Raw genomic sequence first — 8,011 nt, forward strand, 5'->3', positions numbered from 1 at the left:
CCTGAATGTTAGAAGGAAAATTAACAAACAGAAAGGAATAGCATCAACATCAACAAAAAAGATGTCCACACAAAACCCCATCCGAAGGTTACCAACATCAAAGACCAAAGGGAGGTAAATTCACGAAGATAAGGAAAACCAGCGCAAAAGGCTGAAACAATAAGGAAAGATAAGGAAAACCAGTGCAAAATTCCAAAACCAGAATGGCTCTTCTCCTCCAAAGGATCACAACTCCTCACCAGCAAGGGAACAAAACTGGACGGAGAGTAAGTTTGACAAACTGACCAAAGTAGGCTTCAGAAGGTGGGTAATAACAAACTCCTCTGAGCTAAAGGAGCATGTTCTAACCCCATGCAGGGAAGCTAAAACCTTGAAAAAAGGTTAGAGGAATTGCTAAGTAGAATAACCAGTTTAGAGAAGAATATAAATGACCTGATGGAGCTGAAAACACAGCATGAGAACTCCATGAAGCATACACAAGTACCAATAGCAGAATCGATCAAGTGGAAGAAAGCATATCAGAGATTGAAGATCAACTTAATGAAATAAAGCGTGAAGACAAGATTAGAGAAAAAAGAATGAAAAGGAACAAACAAAGCCTCCAAGATATATGGGACTATGCGAAAAGCCCAAACCTACGTTTGATTTGTGTACCTGAAAGTGATGGGGAGAATAGAACCAAGTGGGAAAACACTCTTCAGGATATTATTCAGGAGAACTTCCCCAACCTAGCATGACAGGACAACATTCAAATTCAGGAAATACAAAGAACACCACAAAGATACTCCTTGAGAAGAGCAACCCCAAAACACATAATTGTCAGATTCACCAAGGTTGAAATGACAAAAAACATGTTAAGGGCAGTCAGAAAGTTGGGTTACCCACAAAGGGAAGCCCATCAGACTAACAGCAGATCTCTCTGCAGAAACCCTACAAGGCAGAAGAGAGTGGGGGCCAATATTCAACATTCATAAAAGAATTTTCAACCCAAAATTTCATATCCAGCCAAACTAAGCTTTATAAGCGAAGGAGAAATAAAATCCTTTACAGAGAAGCAAATGCTGGAAATTTTGTCACCACCAGACCTCCTTACAAGAGCTCCCGAATGAAGCACTAAACATGGAAAGGAACAACTGGTACCAGCCACTGTAAAAACATGCCAAATGGTAAAGACCATCGACGCTATGAAGAAATTGCATCAACTAATGGGGAAAAGAACCAGCTAACATCATAATGACAAGATCAAATTTAAACATAGCAATATTAACCTTAAATGTAAATGGGCTAAATATCCCAGTTAAAAGACACAGACTGGCATATTGAATAAAGAATCAAGACCCATCAGTGTGCTGCATTCAGGAGACCCATCTCATGTGCAAAGACACATATAGGCTCAAAATAAATGGATGGAGGAATATTTACCAAGCAAATGGAAAGCAAAAAAAAGCAGGGGTTGCAATCCTAGTCTCTGATAAAACAGACTTTAAACCAACAAAGATAAAAAAAGACAAAGAAAACCATTACATAATGGAAAAGAATCAATGCAAGAAAAGCTAACTATCCTAAATATATATGCACCCAATACAGGAGCACCCATATTCATAAAGCAAGTTCTTAGAGACCTACAAAGAGAATTAGACTCCCACACAGTATCAGTGGGAGACTTTAACACCCCACTGTCAATATTAGATCAATGAGACAGAAAATTAACAATGATATTTAGGACTTGAACTCAGCTCTGGACCAAGTGAACCTGATAGATATCTACAGAACTCTCCACCCCAAATCAATAGAATACACATTCTTCTCAGCACATCACACTTATTCTAAAATTGACCACATAATTGGAAGTATACCACTCCTCAGCAAATGCAAAAGAACGGAAATCATAACAAACAGTCTCTTAGACCACAGTGCAATAAAATTAGAACTCAGGATTAAGAAACTCACTCAAAACTGCACAACTACACGGAAACTGAACAACCTGGTCCTGCATGACTATTGGGTAAATAACAAAATTAAGGCAAAAATAAATAAGTTCTTTGAAACCAATGAGAACAAACACACAATGTACCAGAATCTCTGGGACACAGCTAAAGCAGGGTTTAGAGGGAAATTTATAGTACTAATTGCCCACAGGACTAAGTGGAAAAGATCTAAAATCAGCACCCTAACATCACAATTAAAAGAAGTAGAGAAGCAAAAACAAAAAATTCAAAAGCTACCAAAAGACAAGCAATAACTAAGATCAGGGCAGAACAGGAGATAGAGACATGAAAAACCCTGAAAAAAAATCAATGAATCCAGGGGCAGGTTTTTTGAAAACATCAACAAAATAGATAGACCACTAGCCAGACCATTAAAGAAGAAAAGAGAGAAGAATCAAATAGACACAATAAAAATGAAAAAGGGGATATCACCACTGATGCCACAGAAATACAAACTACCATCAGAGAATACTATAAACACCTCTATGCAAATAGACAATCTAGAAGAAATTGATAAATTATTGGACACATACACCTCCCAAGACTAAACCAGGAAGAAGTTGAATTCCTAAATATACCAATAACAAGTTCTGAAATTGAGGCAGCAATTAATAGCCTACCNTCCCGAATGAAGCACTAAACATGGAAAGGAACAACTGGTACCAGCCACTGTAAAAACATGCCAAATGGTAAAGACCATCGACGCTATGAAGAAATTGCATCAACTAATGGGGAAAAGAACCAGCTAACATCATAATGACAAGATCAAATTTAAACATAGCAATATTAACCTTAAATGTAAATGGGCTAAATATCCCAGTTAAAAGACACAGACTGGCATATTGAATAAAGAATCAAGACCCATCAGTGTGCTGCATTCAGGAGACCCATCTCATGTGCAAAGACACATATAGGCTCAAAATAAATGGATGGAGGAATATTTACCAAGCAAATGGAAAGCAAAAAAAAGCAGGGGTTGCAATCCTAGTCTCTGATAAAACAGACTTTAAACCAACAAAGATAAAAAAAGACAAAGAAAACCATTACATAATGGAAAAAGAATCAATGCAAGAAAAGCTAACTATCCTAAATATATATGCACCCAATACAGGAGCACCCATATTCATAAAGCAAGTTCTTAGAGACCTACAAAGAGAATTAGACTCCCACACAGTATCAGTGGGAGACTTTAACACCCCACTGTCAATATTAGATCAATGAGACAGAAAATTAACAATGATATTTAGGACTTGAACTCAGCTCTGGACCAAGTGAACCTGATAGATATCTACAGAACTCTCCACCCCAAATCAATAGAATACACATTCTTCTCAGCACATCACACTTATTCTAAAATTGACCACATAATTGGAAGTATACCACTCCTCAGCAAATGCAAAAGAACGGAAATCATAACAAACAGTCTCTTAGACCACAGTGCAATAAAATTAGAACTCAGGATTAAGAAACTCACTCAAAACTGCACAACTACACGGAAACTGAACAACCTGGTCCTGCATGACTATTGGGTAAATAACAAAATTAAGGCAAAATAAATAAGTTCTTTGAAACCAATGAGAACAAACACACAATGTACCAGAATCTCTGGGACACAGCTAAAGCAGGGTTTAGAGGGAAATTTATAGTACTAATTGCCCACAGGACTAAGTGGAAAAGATCTAAAATCAGCACCCTAACATCACAATTAAAAGAAGTAGAGAAGCAAAACAAAAAATTCAAAAGCTACCAAAAGACAAGCAATAACTAAGATCAGGGCAGAACAGGAGATAGAGACATGAAAACCCTGAAAAAAAATCAATGAATCCAGGGGCAGGTTTTTTGAAAACATCAACAAAATAGATAGACCACTAGCCAGACCATTAAAGAAGAAAAGAGAGAAGAATCAAATAGACACAATAAAATGAAAAGGGGATATCACCACTGATGCCACAGAAATACAAACTACCATCAGAGAATACTATAAACACCTCTATGCAAATAGACAATCTAGAAGAAATTGATAAATTATTGGACACATACACCTCCCAAGACTAAACCAGGAAGAAGTTGAATTCCTAAATATACCAATAACAAGTTCTGAAATTGAGGCAGCAATTAATAGCCTACCAACAAAAAAAAAAAAAAAAAAAATCCAGGACCAGACGATTGACAGCTGAATTCTACCAGATGTACAAAGAGGAGCTGGTACCATTCCTTCTGAAATTTTCCAATCAATTGAAAAAGAGGGACTCCTCCCTAACTCATTTTATGAGGCCAGCATCATTCTGACACCAAAAATGGGAAGAGACACAACAAAAAAAGAAACTTTCAGGCCAGTATCCCTGATAAACATTGATGCAACAATCCTCAATAAAATACTGGCAAACCAAATCCAGCAGCACATCAAGACGATTATCCACCATGATCAAGTCAGCTTCATCCCTGGGATGCAAGGCTGGTTCAACATACACAAATCAATGAACTTAATCCATCACATAAACAGAACCAATGACAAAAACCACATGATTATCTCAATAGATGTAGAAAAGGCCTTTGATAAAATTCAACACCGCTTCATGCTAAAAACTCTCCATAAAACTAGATATTGATAGAACATATCTCAAAATAATAAGAGCCATTAATGACAAACCCACAGCCAATATCATACTGGATGGGCAAAAGCTGGAAGCATTCCCTTTGAAAACTGGCACAAGACAAAGATGCCCTCTCTCACCACTCCTATTCAACATAGTATTGGAAGTTCTGGCCAGGACAATCAGGCAAGAGAAACAAATAAAGGTATTAAAATAGGAAGAGAGGAAGTCACATTGTCTCTGTTTGCAGAAGACATGATTGCATATCTAGAAAATCCCGTCATCTCAGCCCAAAACTCCTTAAGCTGANGCCAGGACAATCAGGCAAGAGAAACAAATAAAGGTATTAAAATAGGAAGAGAGGAAGTCACATTGTCTCTGTTTGCAGAAGACATGATTGCATATCTAGAAAATCCCGTCATCTCAGCCCAAAAACTCCTTAAGCTGATAAGCAACTTCAGCCAAGTCTCAGGATACAAAATCAATGTGCAAAAATCACAAGCATTCCTATACACCAAGAACAGACAAACAGAGAGCCAAATCATGAGTGAACTCCCATTCATAATTGCTACAAAGAGAATAACATACTTAGGAATACAACTTACAAGGGATATGAAGGACCTCTTCAAGGAGAACTACAAACCGCTGCTCAACGAAATAAGAGAGGACACAAATGGAAAAACATTTCATGCTCACGGATAGAAAGAATCAATATCGTGAAAATGGCCATACTGCCCATAGTAATTTATAGATTCAATGCTATCCCCATCAAGCTACCTTTGACTTTCTTCACAGAATTAGAAAAAACTACTTTAAATTTCATATGGAAACAAAAAAAAGCCCATATAGCCAAAACAATCCTGAGCGAAAAGAACAAAGCTGGAGGCATTATGCTACTTGACTTCAAACTATACTACAAGGCTACAGTAACCAAAACAGCATGGTACTGGTACCAAAACAGGTATGTAGACCAATGGAACAGAACAGAGGCCTCAGAAATAACGCCACACATCTACAACCATCTGATCTTTGACAAACCTGACAAAAGCAATAGAGAAAGGATTCCCTGTTTAATAAATGGCATTGGGAGAATTGGCTAGCTGTATGCAGAAAACTGAAACTGGACCCCTTCCTTACACCTTATACAAAAATTAACTCAAGGTCAATAAAAGGCTTAAATGTAAGATCTAAAACCTAGAAAACCTAGGCAATACCATTTAGTACATAGGCATGGGCAAAGTCTTCACAACTAAAACACCAAAAGCAATGACAACAAAAGCCAAAATTGACAAATGGGATCTAATTAAACTAAGGACCTTCAGCCCAGCAAAAGAAACTATCATCAGAGTGGACAGGCAACCTACAGAATGGGAGAAAAATTTTGCAATCTAGCCATCTGACAAAGGGCTAATATCCAGAATCTACAAGGAACTTAAATTTACAAGAAGAAAACAACTCCATCAAAATATGGGTGAAGGATACGAACAGACACTTCTCAAAAGAAGACCTTTATGTGGCCAACAACTGTATGAAAAAAAGTCCATCATCACTGGTCATTAGGGAAATGCAAATCAAAACCACAACAAGATACCATCTCATGCCAGTTAGAATGACAATCTTAAAAAGTCAGGAAACAACAGATGCTGGAGAGGATGTAGAGAAATAGGAATGCTTTTACACTGTTTGTGGGAGTGTAAATTCGTTCAACCATTATGGAAGACAGTATGGCAATTTCTTAAGGATCTAGAACCAGAAATACCATTTGACCCAGCAATCCCATTACTGGGTATATACCCAAAGGATTATTCTACTATAAAGACACATGAACATGTATGTTTATTGCAGCACTATTCACAATAGCAAAGACTTGGAACCAACCCAAATGCCCATCAATGATAGACTGGATAGAGAAAATGTGGCACATGTACACCATGGAATACTATGCAGCCATAAAAAAGGATGAGTTCGTATCCTTTGCAGGGACATGGATGATGCTGGAAACCATCATTGTTAGCAAACTAACACAAGAACATAAAACCAAACACTGCATGTTCTCACTCATAAGTGGGAGTGGGACAATGAGAACATGTGGACACAAGGAGGGGAACATCACACACTGGGGCCTGTCAGGGGTGGGAGGCTAGGGGAGGGAGCGCATTAGGAGAAATACCTAATCTAGATGATGGGTTGAAGGGTGCAACAAACCACCATAGCACATGTATACCTATGTAACAAACCTGCACTTTCTGCACATGTATCCCAGAACTTAAAGTATAATAATAATTTTTTAAAAGTACTATTTTGGAAGGAGGTTGAAGAGGGATTGCCCAATACTTGGAATACATTTTAAGATCGAGTCCCATCATCTATACAGAAAATTGTATGTAGTCCATTCCCGGAGGCACTGTGATGAAATCTCCTGTGGAGTAAACAAAAAGAGAATAAGCATCAAGACCCAACAAGACTGACTCAACCGGAATCAGAAGAGGACTGGCAAGCTCACAACAAAATCATAATACTGGTCACAAAATCCTCCCTAAGGCTGCCAGTTTCCAGAAGTGTAGCCAGAGCAAATCAGCATGCTGAAAGACAAGTATGAGAGGCTCAGACAATGGGACTTTTTTTTAAGGCATGGCACATTCTATAGCTCACCTAGAGAGGTGCTGCAGATGGTGAGAAAAATGGAGGTCTTCTGCAGAGAGAGTAAGACGTGAAAAAGATTGCAAACCCCAGGGTGATTTAAGAGTACACTCATTGTCTTTTGATTTTTTAAAAAAGTATTGAATTAGGCCCCTGTTAGCTAAAGATTTACAGACCCAGGCCAAATTCCAACAGTCTCAACTCCTTCCAGCCAGCTCCAGGAAGCCGCTGTACAAATTTTTGGGAAGGGAGCCTAAAGAGCTGGAACCACCTGGTTTCAGGGTTACTTAGGGGCATCGAGTTTGCTTGACCTGGTTCATTAAGAGCCATAAAATAATAACCAATTTTTCTAATCTGAGCCTTATTACTGGATAATAAGTTGCCCATTTTATTCCTGCCCTGGGTAAGGAAAGCTCCATTTGTCTTGTTCATCCCTGAAATGAGAATTGCCTACTTTCTGATATGATCCACTGATAAAAACATTGTCTTAACAAATGTTTCTGAGGAATTTCCCAGACCACAGTGAAGTATGAAAACCAAGGCTCTGGAAGCCAGCTGGGGTGCAACAGACCCAGGGTCCAAGGATTTCCCAAAAGTTACCTCTTTCACTCAAGTTGGTGGGAGAGTTTCAGGGCCAAGGGAAGTCATCGCATTGCCCGACAACCAAGGAGGGCCCTGTCATCGTCTTCAGCAGAGAGACTGACAGCGTCGCTCTTGGATCTGCTAGTCATTTTTTGGAATCCCCCTAGAACTTAGAACAAATTGGAGAGCTGAGTGTCTTCAGAAAAC

This window comes from Rhinopithecus bieti, unplaced genomic scaffold (assembly GCF_001698545.2).
Source record: "Rhinopithecus bieti isolate Rb0 unplaced genomic scaffold, ASM169854v2 scaffold_4816, whole genome shotgun sequence".
Taxonomy (NCBI): domain Eukaryota; kingdom Metazoa; phylum Chordata; class Mammalia; order Primates; family Cercopithecidae; genus Rhinopithecus; species Rhinopithecus bieti.